General features: G+C 39.6%; 1 protein-coding gene across 2 annotated transcripts in view; it reads left to right on the top strand.

The window, feature by feature from the left end:
* The window catches only part of LOC140232679 (rhophilin-1-like), a 54,903-nt gene that overhangs the window by 22,079 nt on the left and 16,638 nt on the right, over positions 1 to 16,186 (top strand). The gene's annotated exons all lie outside the window — the stretch shown is intronic.

Raw genomic sequence — 16,186 nt, 5'->3', positions numbered from 1 at the left:
GTACATGTCGTATGCCGTTAGTGTATGGTGAGTGCTCATCGCGAAATCGGGCACCCCGCTTAAAGGGGCCGTGTTTGCTACTCCCAACCTGTCCCGATTATGCGATGAATACTGTATATATATATTCATGCATATACATGTTCAAACATGTTAACAAAGAAGAAAATGGCAAACAAAAAACAAATATATACCAAATAAAGAATAGAGCATATACCAATTAAAAATACAATATTGTTCCGAACATTAATGACATACAGCAATTACAGTCCTCAGTGTGAGAGGAACAGATAAGTTTAAAGTTTTAATAGATGTCTAGGTTCTGCGGAATCAAAGACATGCAAAATTCATCCCACACACACGTGTGTGAAAAATTACTCCCACAAAAATAACCACTTTTGTACTAACAGTTTGTGATACTGATAGCTCTTGCCACAACTGGGGTCATTTACATACAATTGTAATTTGTATGATAAACATGTGTAGGAAATAGTTGAATAGATCATGTGAAGGGGGGGGGGGGAGGAGAGAAAGAAACAGTAAATATGGGTCATGAGAGTTTTATTTCAACAACAGACTGCTTTGAAATGCTGCTATCAAGGTGAAACACTAAAGAGCACTATAAACTGAGGGAACAATTCTGTTTATGGAGGAGGGAGCTAGGTGTATTACCTGACCTATTGGGCCTGTTTCCACTATACTTAGCCAGCAGTTATCAGCTTACCAGCTCACAAATCAGGCCCAGGGGATTGTACTCTGTTACATAATGTAGGCCAAAAATCCAGCTTAGAAAGGAAACCACTTGGGAACACTGCCATCAATTCAGCATACAGGGATATCATATCAATCTGTGACAAGTAGAGGGGCAGTATCTTGTGTGTCATTTACACCTTTTTGCCTCTCATTTGATGAAATCCTTCTGATCAAATCTATGAATAGCAATGATTAGCATTCAACTATAAGTTACTTTAAGGTCTGTCCAAGAGAGTTAAAGGCTAAACACTGTAGATTTGACAGAGAGGGAGAGATAAAGTGCAAATGGCGTATGTACCATGTAATTTTATGATATGATAACCCACTTCATGGTGTGCTATTCCTGACCGGTCTTGTAGGCCTATACAGAAGAGGAAGAGAATTGTTAAAGGTGGCACTGGAGAGCAGGATTGAGAAACGATTGGTCTTAGAAAGACAAGGAAAGATGAATAAATGTATGATATGAGGGTCTCTCTTATGCATTTTTATTCCTTCCTCTAGTCAACAGACAAGCTATGCATACTGTGTGAAATTCCTACTTTGATAGAGCAAAACTGATTTTGCCACTTTATCATTTCAGTGTTCTACAAACCTGCATACATTACAATATCAGTCACCCTAGTTCAAACTATGTTTTACATGAGACTTGCAGTTTGTATGACTTTGCTGGTTTTAGATCATGAGAGTTAGGAGTTTTAGTAGGAAGTAGGCTATTGCTATCTCTCAACATGAATTGTGACTTACAGTATTAGAAGTTGTGGTCTTTTTCTTTCTATAGCAGAGCCCTGAGAATAAAGAATGAAGCAATTGATGACAAGTTATCTAGGAGCTTGTGCAGAACATTAATTGACACCCTGTGAGGTTCATGTACATGTTACCATAACCAGGCCCCGATAATACAAAGCAGTTAACTCTGCAATTAGAAAAGATGCCAAAGCTTTTGAATTCGTAACAGCTAAGTTTTGACATTATTTTTACAGGTTTGCCCCCAATAAAATCCAAAATAACTGATATTGCCCCCAATAAAATCCAAAATAACTGATATTGCGAGTTAAAGAATAGTTTCTCCTTTAATTTGTTGTATAGATTTTAGCATTGATGGTTTCTGAGGCAAGATATTGCAATTGTCCTGCAACACTTCTCTAGCGGTTTTCTGTAAACAAGTTGCTTACTTTATGCAAATAAGGCATCAAGGGCAAAAGCTTGTGGTGAGTTAATTGCACTGTATCGCTGAACCTGTAAAGTTACTCATTTGAACTGCCTTGGCATCAATCTTACCTAGTGAAAATTTCTATCCTTTTATTGTACTCAGAAAAAGGAAAGAGATTTCTGTGCTTTACCTGTGTATCCTGTCTTAGATGCACTTGTTAGTTAACCCGTTAAGGACGAGTCCCGAGTATACTCGGGCAGCTGTCTATGGGAAATACGTGTTGTAGCAAAATCAAACCATCCTCAACGGGTTAAGTATATAAATAACAATGATACACATACTGAGACTGACTAAATCAAAAGTATGGCTTGTTGAGTTTTGATTACAAGTAACATCATATCTATAGTTTTATCAGTTAGGAGACTCATGATATATACCTTTAGAAGGTGTGGCACTCAAACAAATTGTTTTCTCTGTTGGAAACGTATTCTCCCAAACCTGATAACTGACTACAACACTGTGTGTTTGTACTGTAAGTGTAGACCTGATACAGACTGCAGCACTGTAGGCTTTGAAGTACAGCCACCTTACTCTCTGAGATCTGAGAACTGGTCATTGTACAGTATGTACTTGCATGAAAAAACCAAAAGGCGACAACGTGAATTTAGTGAAAAGCACTTATTTTCAGTTGAGCTACTCCCAACTCTATTTGCTCCAAATCTATTTACAATGCACTTTTCTATTTTCAAAGTTCAAGTTTGGTTTGAATTCATCAACATTTCTGCCTGTGTGGAGAGGCCTTGAATACCACAGGTCACCTACATTGTAAAATATATTTTGTCGTTGACATGCATCACTGAATATGCAAAGCTGCTCAAAAGCTATCCATTCTGAACTGAATCTTGAGGCCCAATAAAGCAAAATCCATGGTATGTCATGAATATTGACTCAAATTTAATTTCTACATAATATACAAGATAGTATGGTCAAATCAAAATGCAAACTGTACATAGAGGGGTACTGTAAAAGGAGGAATGTTTGAGGGCATTTTACATGTATACTTTTGCTCATTTTGCGAGAGCCAAGATTCACAAAATTATAATGCACAGGAAAGTTCATGGTTACACTATAAGCATTGAATGCCAGAGACACTTTGCAAAAATTTAATGCGGTAAAAAAGGCTGTCAGCTGCAGTTTGCAAAAATTTCATGCCGCAAAAATAACATGTTTTTGCAGTAAGGTGCATGAACACAATTTTCTTTTCTGCTAATATTATGTAGTTTATTGGAGACCACAGTATCAGTATCCTCAGATTCCCTCCAACAGGACATTTGAATTCTACTTTGAATCAATCTTTTCTTTCTAAGTATGAAAGTTCAGATCAGATGAAACACTGTTACTTTGATGTCACATCAGCAACTAAACAACTGAAAGATACAGTTTGACCTAAATACTGCATGTTGCAGACTCAGTGTCCTCTTGACATTGAAAAGAAAGGAATATGTGAAAGTAAAACTCTGTGTCTTATAACTAGATGCAAAATAATGAAAGCAAATGATTTTTTTTTTTTTTTTCGATGGCTTGGTATCTCTTTGAGTATACTTCTATCTTGACTGGTCTCTTGGTTTCTAACTGATGATTAATTGTCTTTACCACTGTTTGAGGTGTGCTGACTGTTCCCAAAGTTTAGGGTCACGGTGTGACTTGTGAGGAATTCTCGTAAATTCTCCGGCAATGAATCTTACCATGTAAGTGGTACCTCACTGTCAATATGTCAATTGCAGCCCTGTTTGTGCACTGTTGTACAATGCGAGGCACTTTGCCCTAGCCTGGAGTGCTGTAGCCTTCTCCAATCCTTCTCCTCCCAATGAAAATAGAGTGGAAAATGGTAAAGAGCTGTATCATATATGAGTATTTGTTGAAGGAAATGAAAGTAAAATGACTATGTATATCAAACAAAGCTATGTGGATATTTTACTTGGATTAATGCTATTGTGGAAGTATTATTGATACGTAATGAGTCCCAGCCACCAAATGTTTGTGACAAGCTGGAATGTCTTTTATTTCCATTGTGCAGCCCACAGTCATAACAAAGCCAAACAGCCTAATGCACTTGGGAGTGCCTTTATGTCAGTGAGTCTTTTATGTAGTGTTCTACCTGGCTGCTCTCTATTCATAATCCCTCATCAAATATGCACATGACCTGTGTGGCGTGGGCAGATGAAATATATGGGAGCAGCTACAGAATGTTTCATGCAGATATGGTTTAATAATCACAAATATACAATGTTGACAGTATCTCCATTGTGTATACGATTGTGTTGTGGAAATACATCAAGTGCCTTAGTTTGCCACGGGTCCAATGCTGAAAACTGTAGGAACCTTTGAGTGTTTGTTTTTACTTCCCTTGCACTTTCACAATATCAAATGATTAGAATCCCTTTTCAAGGTTTTTTTAAAACAAATATGAAGTCTAACAAACTTTGCTGTTATGAAACCAAGAAAAAGAAGCCACCATGTATATGTAGATTTAGAAGAGAGACACAACAGAGTTGTAATGTGAAGAGAAATTTCTCTCATGCTGTTTTGTGATAAAATCAAGCAAAACACATGAGATGCAGTCACAAAAACTACTAGAGCCCTGCCCATGTACCCAAAGAATGTCATATTTGAAGTGATTCAAAGATATTAAAAAGATCAAAACTTATCTTGTATGAGGCCTAATACCTAACTTTTCATTACATCTTCTTCTTTTTTTGCATGTCACTGCTGTTTTTGTAACCAATTTCTTTTCAGTAAATCTTGCCTTGAGATAGATTTGTCATGCCCTTGTGAATATTCATTGATACAGCATGATTGAAAATACATTGCACAAACACTTGCTGCCCTAATGTGTCGATACTAAGTGTGAAGGTAGTTTCACCTTGTATAGTTTCAGGTTATTGAGTTTGTAGTGGTTTGCATAAAGAAACCATGTTGAACATGTATCTTTACAGACTGATAGACTTCAGTTAAAATGACTTTTTTTTTGACAGTATGAAAAAGACAACAGAATGGTGAAATAGCATTAGAATTTACAGAATTAAGCGAGTCATGACATTCTACTGTTGTAGCTGGTAACATTGCTAAATGAAAGTTGGTAATTTGGTCACATGAATATGATACTGTATGTTTTATGAGACCCAAAACATTTATTTTGCACATTTAACAGGCTACATTTCCAATTTCTATCAAATGTATCACTCATTCATACTACCTGCCAGATTTAGTATGTGTAGATTTATCTATTCATTTTGTAGTTTAGGGTTCGCATGGTAGACAAAAGGAAGGTATTACGAAAGGTGATCAGTGTCTTTATCAGTGTTGAGTCCAGCAGTGAGCTAGGAAGAAGATTTGCCTCATATATGAATGGAGTTAGAAGTGTAACTTTGCTTGCTGCTCCGTAATTAACTGACACATCTATATTTTAAACATTGAATGTAGAGTTATCCATTAACATGTACGTGGGGTTTTTTTTTCAGGGTAAGAAATCATGTCAACTAGAAATGAGAGAAGCTTGCTTCGATGAAATTTTGTGAGAGTGTCTAAATTCACATTTTATAAGCTTTGATTCACAGTACATTTACTATCAAAAACTGAGGAGCCTTGATGTAAAGAAAGTTTAAATATCTGATATCAAGATTGAATATTGTTTCTAGTGTAGTGAGCACATCGTGGGCATCAGTATGGCTTGCACCTATGGATGTCTTGAGTGATGCATGGACCTACTGGTCCATGATTGATGTAAGACAAGTTTTAAAGATGGAAAACTATTCTGTCATGGTAAGGCTTGTGTGTGGTGTATGTAAGGTTTTGAGGATATTTGTTGCCTGGTAAATCATGAGCTATCTTGACTTTGGTTGTAATGTGGTGTATTGCTGACATCAAAGTTCATATTTATTCAGCACAGTTTGTAATTAAGTTTTAAGTTGGCTTCTCATATCAACAATGATCAGAAGTTGTTACAGTGTAACCCCCCCAAACCTGGTTGTAGCAATGGGCTATGAGTTTGTATATAATATTCAGCTAGTCTCAACCTGGATGAGCTCTTGCTGGGCATCATTTTTGTATCAGTGATCAGTAATTTCAGGCATACAGTTGTATATACTACATATCCCAGTGAGAGTTTGAGGAAAATTGGACAATCGATGCAAAAATGAATTTTTAAAATTTTTGTGTTGGAACCGCTGGATGAGGAGACTACTGAGGCTCATGATGTCTTACGAGTACAACAGTACATGTATAAAGAAAATGTAAAGAAAATTCAACATATTTTTGCTTTTTTCGCATAATAAAAAAGCACTTGACTTGCCTCTTTCTGAAGGCAATGGGAATAATATTACCCATAACATAATGTCAGTAATGAGTTAAGGGAATGTGTACTTTTTTTCAAAAGATGAAATTTTGTGAAATTCTCTTTATATTTTCCTTATTATTGTTGTACGCATGTGACATCATACACTGCAGTAGTCTTCTCATCCAGCGGTGACTGCACAAAAACTTCAAAAATTCATGTAACTTTTGAACGGATTGTCCGATTTTCCTCAAACCTTCAATGATGTGTTCTACTAATATTGCTACATTCTCTCAATCCTTATGTTAATGAAGGTGAACTTGTCCTTTAATGTTAATCAGAACCTATGATGAGCTGCTTTAATAAATCATCTGTCCTGGGGAGCTGATTTAGCCAGTGACATTTGCAGCAAACTTCAAACAGCAGATCTGCAAGACTGCTGATTATGAAGTTGTGATAAATGAATACAGTGCCTGTTGTAGACATGATGACTCAATCAGCGTGAAGCGATAGGCCACATCAAGTGGTGAGGTATTCAGTCTAGCCTGAAAGAAAAGTTGAATTGTGGGTTATTGAGGCTGTGGGAACCCTTTTTGATGAGATGTTTTGCCAAACCCATTGGAGTGGAGCATGCCTGTTGTGCCTGGTTTCATTCTTTTGTATGGATGGGATTGTGCAGGAGAGAACATGGCCACCTAGCTCCCACATTGGAGCCATTGCTAAGGTGACCCAGACGGGGTAGACACCTCTGGTAAACCTTGAAGCCATACAACTTCAGAGTCATCTCTCCTGTGTTACATTGTATTCTCATCATTATGTTACCAAGAAAAGTTATCTATGGTAACTAAATGGCATCATATCTGTTGTATGAATTATTTTAAGTTTTATTCAGTTACACATATGGGCATTAATAGTAACTTGATTTGAGATACAAATTTTCTGAAGAGCAACACTGAAACAACTGAAACATACAGTTGTATATCTATGCTACCAGGGAGGTGAGACCTCCCTGATGCTACATATCCCAGAGAAAATGTTGGAATTCTCTTGCACAATCCCATCCATACAAAAGAGTGAAACCAGGCACAACAAGCATGCTCCACTCCAATGGGTTTGGCAAAACATCATTCTCATCAAAAAGGGTTCCCACAGCCTCAATAACCCACAATTAAACTTTTCTGAAACACACTGACTATCTACATATCATTACTGTTGTTTTCACCATTAAAGACACAGTAGTGTGGGGATTCATACGTGGCCCACTTTGTTTGCTGGCCAGCGGAGTAAATTTAAAAAACCTACGAATAGCCCTGTTCTGCGAATATGTACATTGATGTACATGCTTATCGATAATAGTTGACTCCAATTGAGATTCTCTGGCCGTGTGTGTACAGTTTACACAGAGGTCAGTTATAATGGTATTCATTACGGGAATTACAATATCCAAGCTAAGCCAGCATTCCCACTCAATGGCATCCCCATGCAACCAGGTTTTTAAAGAATAATCAGAAGGGTTGGAGTCTTTACCAGATTAGGGCTACTTTCATTGAACTTGAGAAAGAGAGAGAAAATCACGTTTCAAAATGTATTTCATATGAATGTGGTTTGAAATGTGATTATCAGGGTGCCGCTTTATCTAACCACCATATAATCATTATTCAAGTGCTGTTCTGTTTGACCTGGGAAGTAGAGGTCAACTGTGTACCACCAGGGAGGTGAGACTAAACATGCCTTCATCATTCATGTGCAAACAGTGGGTGGTAGAAAACACAAATGGCGCATGCTTTCACCACAGTGGGAAACAGCTGAAAGTTGACCTGGGCAGCTCAGAGATATAAACGTGTTTCAAGACAGCATTGCTTTAACTAAAACTCACAGAATGGCGATCGTGGTCTGAAACACATTTTAAAATGCCCTTTGAATGGCATTTCAAATGGGCGTGTCTCAACACATTTGAAAACACAGTTGCATTTATCTATCGCCCGAAAATGTCTCAAACGTATTTAGGATCATGATTCTACCTCAGAAAATGTTTGAATAAGCACACCCTTAGATTGTTAGATTGTTATGATAATACTGTAAACGTCAATATTTTCGCGCGATTAATTTTTCGCGCTGAGCGGCTCGAAAACGTATTCGCGGGTTCTTAAATTCGCGCTCCGCAGCAGGTTACTTTTACTGTAGTACACATTCACTGCTTTCATCCAAAGCCTCTGCTACATAGCTTGCTATGCCAGCGTACGACAAGCGACGTAGCGAGCGGCTCGACTGCGAGTACAAGCACTCAAATACGTAGTACAGCTGTGACTGTAGTACCGTAGTTACGGGGAAATGTAGCATCGGTGCGTGCGGTGCGTGCGACAATACTGCTAGTGCTATGTTGCTACGCTACTTTATTGCTAGGCCGGTACGCATGGCCACAGAGCTAGAGAGCACATGTGTACTGTACTCGTAGACGTTTACAAAAATAATGAATCTTGGCACGTTTCAGATTTTTAACTTACCGATACTAGTGTAGATGCTCCACTGCCTCCAGCTCATTTCCAAAGATTGGAGATGTAATATTTCCAAAGTTTATCCAAAAACATCCACACCGAACATTTTTACGGCAGCTGCTCAGAGTCAAAGCTAGGTAAATACATTGTATTCCAAATTAATTGCTGCATTCCAAGCTCATCAAGCAGTTGAAGTTGATTCCAGGTTACAGTACAAACATGCTGAGTGAACACTAACAACAGCAGTAACGTTATTCAACATCTGATCTGGTTCGTAGTTGGAACATAACTTTCCATTCTGAACATGTTGCAACGGCAATATCAATGGACAACTCTTAACAATCACTGGATGCGTCCCCAGAAAAAAAGAAAACAAGTAGGCCTACATCTGAAGTCAAAAACAACAGGCAAATTAGAACTGAAAGTCACGAAGAAGTTGGGGAGATGTCTACTCGTCATCCCATTCGCCTGTTTCGGCGTCACTGTCAGCACATGGAGGTACGGGACCTGCACGAGCATCGTACACCGCCTGCACGATTCCAGTTTTCCTGAACCCCTCCTTGATGATCTCTGCCTCGCTTGACACGATCGCTTGGGTGCGGATAAGCCACTGGGCGTGTACAGGCTTGATGGTGGCCGTGCGTAAATCCAATCGAGACGCGATGTCAGCCGCTCCAAGCCCTTGCTCTACCATTGCTGCCACTTTTTCGGCAAACCACATCTGGAATTGCGTGCGCATCACCTGTTTGTACTTGGCATTCACAGTAGCATCGAGAGGCTGCATTTCATCCGTGCATGTAGGTGGAACGAACACGCACAGACCACCTGCTTCCGTGATTGCTCTCCTGACGTCATCAGTACGATGGGCAGCAAACACATCGAAGATGAGAAGTGGAGGAGCGATGGTGTTCAGCCTCTCCTGAGTGCGCCGAACATATGGAACAATGATCCGCTCGATGTAGCGCACCATGGTGTCGCTTGTACTCCAGTGACTGACGCTATGCCAGATGTCCCAATCTCGAGGAAAGTTGATGTTTGGATGACATCTCTCAGTGGTCCCCTGATAGATAATCTGAGGAGGCAACAGCTCGCCACTCATGGTGCATGCAAGAAGGGCAGTGTACTGCCTCTTGTCATCCACTCCCTTGATCTCCACTTGCGTTTCCCCACGATGATTCATTGTCCAGCTCCCAGATGGAATTACTTCCACGGCATTCTGATCCCAGTTCAAGATCAGTTCGTCTGGGATGTTGTACTTCCGGACACGCCTGCCAATCCGCCGCTGAAACTTCCCCCGCAAAGCCTCAAGGTCATCAGGGAGTTTCCGAGCTGCTTTTGTGCCTTTCCGCTTCGTGAAGTTCATGCGCTGTAGCAAAGAGCGTGCCCAAGTCTTCTCGATGACTAGGTGTCCCCCAAATTCTGACAGAATTGGAGGGGTCTCATTTTTCAACAGTCCCTTCGTTGCCGCTACCACCAGAGGGGTTGATACAGGTCCTCCACTCTCGCGCAAAGCCCTGATGAATTTTTGGACCTTCAAATCCATCTCCTTTCCAAGCATGAGAGGTCTGCCGCGGTGCTGACGGGCAAGTTCGTCGATCGGTCCAGGGATAGCTTCGTCCAGCTTTCCGAGGTAGGCCTTCTTCATCCCTCTCACCGTACTCTCGTTGACAGGGCGTCCGAGTTCCTTGGTGAAATTTCTTGCCGCCGCAACAACGCCATTTTCAGCTGCGTATCTGCCAATCTTCGCACGAAGCTGGCTGGAGTAGACTCCATACGGACCACGCTTGGGTTTCACTTTGCCGCCACTAGTAGAACTAGCGGCAGACAACGTAGACCCAAGCGTTTGGTCCGATGAATCTTCTTCCACTTTCTTCAAAATCTCCTCATTTGCTGATCGGATGGATGCTGGATCAAGTCTATCCTCTTGCAAGATCTTGTTGGCAGGCTTTGGAAAAAGCTGAAGATTATCTGTCTTCGATACTGGCTTAAAATAACGAAGCATTTTCGCAAAGATTGAATTGCCAACGGAAGGAAATCCCGGGAAAATTCAAACACTCTTAGGAATCTAGTGCATGCGCGTTGCATACATAGACCGCATACCGTACCGCATACCGGTACGCCTAGCATGACACACAACGATTTCATCACATATACTTACCACATACACACGCATACAATCCAATCGGAATGCACGGTATGTAGGTACGCGCTCACTACAGTACGTCTTGAAATGCACGACGTCGTCCACATACCACAGCTTGGGGGGGGGGGGCATGCAATGGGAGCAACATTTTTTTTTTTTTTTTTTGCGCCAATGGGATCGGAGGATCGCGGCCGGATATTCAGCAAGCATTACCGAGCGTCGCTCTCTACGCTACTAGTACGCTACACACACGTACACGCACAATACTTACATGTTCGAGGACACACACCACACACACACACATGCATGCTACAGTACACATCAATCTACTAGTATCGTCTCTTCGCACAGTAGCGTAAACATGCCTGTACATTGTACTACGCAGCAGTATCATCGATGAAGCGCACACAATTCATCCCGTTCAAAATGTGCATAGAAAATTGTGAAGATATATTCGCGCGTTTTTGAATTCGCGCTAGCTGAACGTAGCGCGAAATCCGCAAAAATTAATGTACCGCGAAAATTTCCACGTTTACAGTAATGTCTCTGTATGTGGAGACAAATGATAATCATTGTTATGACAATATTTTTATGATATAAGGATCATTGTTATGATTATATAATGTCTCCACAAAACACACTTTGAATTAAGATTTTAATTTTAGAAACCTGTGACCTTATATGTTCACTAGAAGGGAGTGTAGAGAGTTAAGGGAGATCTACTGCAGCATGGCAACAGACAAGATATGTTCCAGTTTGATTTGATAAATAAGAGAGAAAAAGAAAGATATCATGGAGATAACACATCCCTGATAATTATGTAGGAAGTTTAATTTCATGAAGAGTATCCAAATTTTACAACATTGTTTGTGTTCACAGAGAGATGATCAAGTCATCTAGACTGTTTGTGCTAATTTGTCGTTTATTTCGAAGTAATGTAGTTATTTTCCTCAGGCCATGTTAATAAACCCCCAAACAAACTAACAAAACAAAAAACCACCAACAAACCAACAACTCTTATTTCCTCATTATCAGCAAAGGTTGGAACGGCAAATCTATCAGTTTTGATAGTACAATTTGTCCATTTTCTCTTTGTCTTTGTCTTTCCTTTTTTCTCCTTCTCTCTCTCTCCTATGAGGCTGAATCCTTTTCCCCAGCCAGTTCTTATGTGCATCCTATCAATCTTATTAGGCATTGCCAAGTTTATTTAATGTCCATATTTTTTTTTTTTCATTATTATACCCCCGCCAAACGAAGTTTGAAGGGGGTATATAGGAATCAGCGGACGGTCGGTCGGGCGGTCGGTCGGGCGGTCGGTCCGTTGCAGATCTTGCGTCGCGAACTACTTCCTCAGTTTTCAACCGATTCCCATAAAACTTGGCACAGATGTGTGCCTTGGGTTATAGATGTGCAAGACGTATTTTTTGACAGTACCCAAAAGTACGTTGCTATGGTAACGGCATATTATGGGCAAAAATGGGTACAAATCTTGCGTCGCGAACTACTTCCTCAGTTTTCAACCGATTCCCATAAAACTTGGCACAGTGGCAAAAAGTGCGTTGCCATGGTAACGGCATGTTATTGGTAAAATATAGGGCAAAATGCTTCATGGCAAAACTGCTTCATCAGTGTTCTTCCAATTCTCATGGAATTCATACTGAATGTTTGTCTTAGGATATAGGTCAGCATGACACATTTCTTGACAGTGACAAAAAGTATGTTGCCATGGTAACAGCTCACATATTATGAGCCAAAATGATGGAAAATTTTGTGTTGCAAACTACTTCCTCAGTTTTTGCCCAATTTCCATGAAACTTGGTACAGATGTGTGCCTTTGGTTGTAGATGTGCAAGACGCATTTTTTGACAGTACCCGAAAGTACGTTGCCATGGTAACGGCATATTAATGGCAGAAGATCAAGGAAAGATCTTGCGGATTTAACTACTTCCTCAGTTTTTTGACCAAAGCTTATCAAATGTTGTTTTGACCAAAGCTTATGAAATGTTGTTTGGCGGGGGTATAACCAGTCGCTGTAGCGACATTTCTAGTTATAGTTCTGAAAAGGAAAATTAGAGTTGTTTGACTTACCGGATTAGGCATGATATTTCTTTTGATTTCTCACAAATACAATATTATACAATGTATTTTGAAGAAGCAATTAGTGTGAGAGGCAGACTTGGACAGTTTTATAAAGCTGGAAATGCAATACATATTGACTCTATAACTCAGCTTTATATCTGATGACAATGCATTTTGGTTTTCAATAAATTGTCAGTAATGTGATTTATAATGTATTGGTCAGTTTACATTTATCATGACAATGTCTCTAAGAGGAACATATCAACTTTTCTTGGATGAGATTTTGGATAGAAAGCCTGCAAAACTCATAAAAATGCCAGGACACATCTGTTATGGTGAGAGATGATTTTTATCGTCCTCTTTCTGGAGAAGATGACTGATTTTTTTCCCCCTGTAAATTGTGCAAGAAGAAATGAATTTTAAATATTGTACTATTTCCTTCAGCTAGTTTTAGAAAAGTGAGCCTGCCATCCAATGTGGATTCATTGGTAGAATGAAGACTCAGATACAGATATGATTGTTTTGAAAGGATGTGTTCAGGCACAGTCAGTCCATCAGTACTGCAGAACTCATTATTTTGGTTTAGTTCACACAAAAATCTATGCAGTCTTTAATATTTCTTGACTGGTAAGTTTTCCCCTGTGGTTGACAGCCATGGAAAAATCTTACAGAATTATATCAGCATGTTTATAAGCCAGTTTGAAGTTACATTCTATGCTTGAACAGATAAAGGTCAACTGAAAAACTGCCTAAATAGATTCTTTACACTGCAGTGAAAACATTCCTGAACATCCAAGGGAGCTTGATAGCATAATAGCAAGTAGATTTGCAACTGTTTATGTTCGGATGGTTTAAAATTTGAGGTAATTTTGACCACTGCTAACTGCAAAGTGGTCTATAGTACTGTTAGTGGTAGTACTGTATAGTTACATGTCATCAGGTTTTTACCACAATTGAATTTTAAGAGGCAATTTACTACAAGTAATGCACAATATTTGCAGTAACTATAGTTGCAGACTGGTCTGTGTAACAACTGATCATTTGTAATGATCCTAGTCATTGCTATGGTAACTGCAATTCATTATACATTATTCATAGGAATACTAGCAGATGTCTCAATGACTTGATCCCAAATTCATTCAACTTTAATAAAATGCTTTATAACACTGCAAAGTGCCATAATCATGATGCTTAAATTGTACACATATTCCATGAGGGCAGTATAAAGTGTGTTAATAAAAGCTTGTCTATATATATAATACGCGAAGTTGTTGTTGTTGTCGCGGCCTTATGTATTTCCTGTTTTATTCCGGCGTTGCTGGATTGTCTATCTCCTCCCGAGCCGTCGGCTCCGGGCAGCTGCGACCGGTGCCGTCGGCCGCGGGAGAGTATCCTGCATCGAATGGCGTGGGTTTTGTCCCCTCTCAGCCTCCGTGTCGACGTCGAGGACGAAAAAGAAAAATTAATTAGATAGATGCATAATGCATATTTGTGCGTGACGAAAGAGCCGAGCGTTTTAATATTCACCGATCCTGCGCTGGACTCCTACTTTCTCGATAGTGCATCTTAATTAGCTTGCACAGACAGTGGGATACTAAAGATAATGGGTGCAGCGAAATCTCTGACATCTTCCGGCGGACACGCAGGCATGCACACAATGTACTCTCGGGTGGGTACGGTATGCCAGTGTGTGGCCTGCGCCTGTGTATGTATTGACGATGGTTACACGAAACACTATCTGCGTGCGCGTGATATGGACACTCATTATGGTATAATACACGGCGCGGTCATACAAGTAAAAGGGCATTTACGTACAGCGACGTTCGCCATTATTGGCGTGCCCAAATGAAAACAACGAACGCTGTTATTTTATTGTATTGTGCACAACTGCATGATACTATGCAGCTCAGGTACGTCATTTTGTTCACTCTCAAGTCGGGTATCATTGTACTCAGACTGTTCAGGACGGCTAAATATCCACTTAAATTTTGTCCTTGCCGATCGTACCCTTCCATATCAGAGTACACGCGCCGCTGTTCATTCGTTTACTGCATGCATGCAGGGCTGCTGTAAACATGAATATTCATGAGACAAGCGGACGCGGGGGAAACCCACGCTTTGCTGACCGCCAAATTTTGAAGTTACAAGTGGACATCAAATGTGTGGTTCTATGGTGCATCAAACCAAGTTTTGTGATAAAAATAAAAAAAGAGGGGGCAAATGACGACAAAAAATATTCTTCTTTCTCCCATAACGTGGGAAAAGAAATACAGAAAAAATACGAGGCCCTGAGACCCATGGATACCCACGGATGCCTACTTATTAAACCTATAATGACTATCCCCCTTCCCAAAATAATACATATTATAAAATGATGATACAATAATAGTATTCATATAATAATGATGGTAATGATAATGTACAGTCTGAAGCAGATAAACGGGCGAGGATATGTAAACATATTGTCGTTGTGTGTGGTTTTTTTTTTCTTTTAAATGACGTGGTAAATTGAATATTATTCATGACATACGCCACTTTTCAGCTTTTTCATGAAGAAAAAAAAAAGACAAAGACAGAGAAAGAGGACAGAAAATATTCTCTGGAAATTTGTCGAGCTCTCTCTTCCTCTCCCTCTCTCACCCTCTCTCACACTCTTATTTATATCCTGTACAACTGAGCAGTGGAATTCTTAGCGTACTTCCAGTGACAATATTCTATAAACACAAAACACCACAATTTTTTTTTAATGAAAACAAACAAATATGAAATATATAAAACATGAAGTAAGAAAATACCACAAAAGTCCGAGTCACGTGAAGGGGTGGTTTAATGAAAAGTCTGATTTTGTCTATATAGACACATGTTCTCGAGAGGAAATTAAAGAACATCAGAATGAGAGAGAGAGAGAGAGAGAGAGAAGGGGGAATCAATGAATGATCCATCAAGTGCATTTCAGGAACAAGTCATAGCCCTCAGATGAGATTGTCATCGGGTGGAAGGAGCACAGACGGGTTTTTCAAATAAAAACGTCGGAAAAGAGATATAAATGATGATATAACCCATTTGCATCTTTTTATTGAACCGAAAAGGTGTGTGTGTGTGTGTGTTATTATGTGTGTGTAATGATCGATCAAACAGGTGTATCAACATTAGGAACGGACGACAACTTATTAGATGGGATTTCGTTGGGAGGGAAAATAATTTTTTTTTAATGAAAATGTGGTAAAAGAAGTATG

The sequence above is a fragment of the Diadema setosum genome, chromosome 9 (genome assembly GCF_964275005.1).
Source record: "Diadema setosum chromosome 9, eeDiaSeto1, whole genome shotgun sequence".
In the NCBI taxonomy this organism is placed as follows: Eukaryota; Metazoa; Echinodermata; class Echinoidea; order Diadematoida; family Diadematidae; genus Diadema; species Diadema setosum.
Note: the sequence above shows the minus strand (reverse complement) of the source record. Positions and strands in the feature narration are given on the sequence as shown.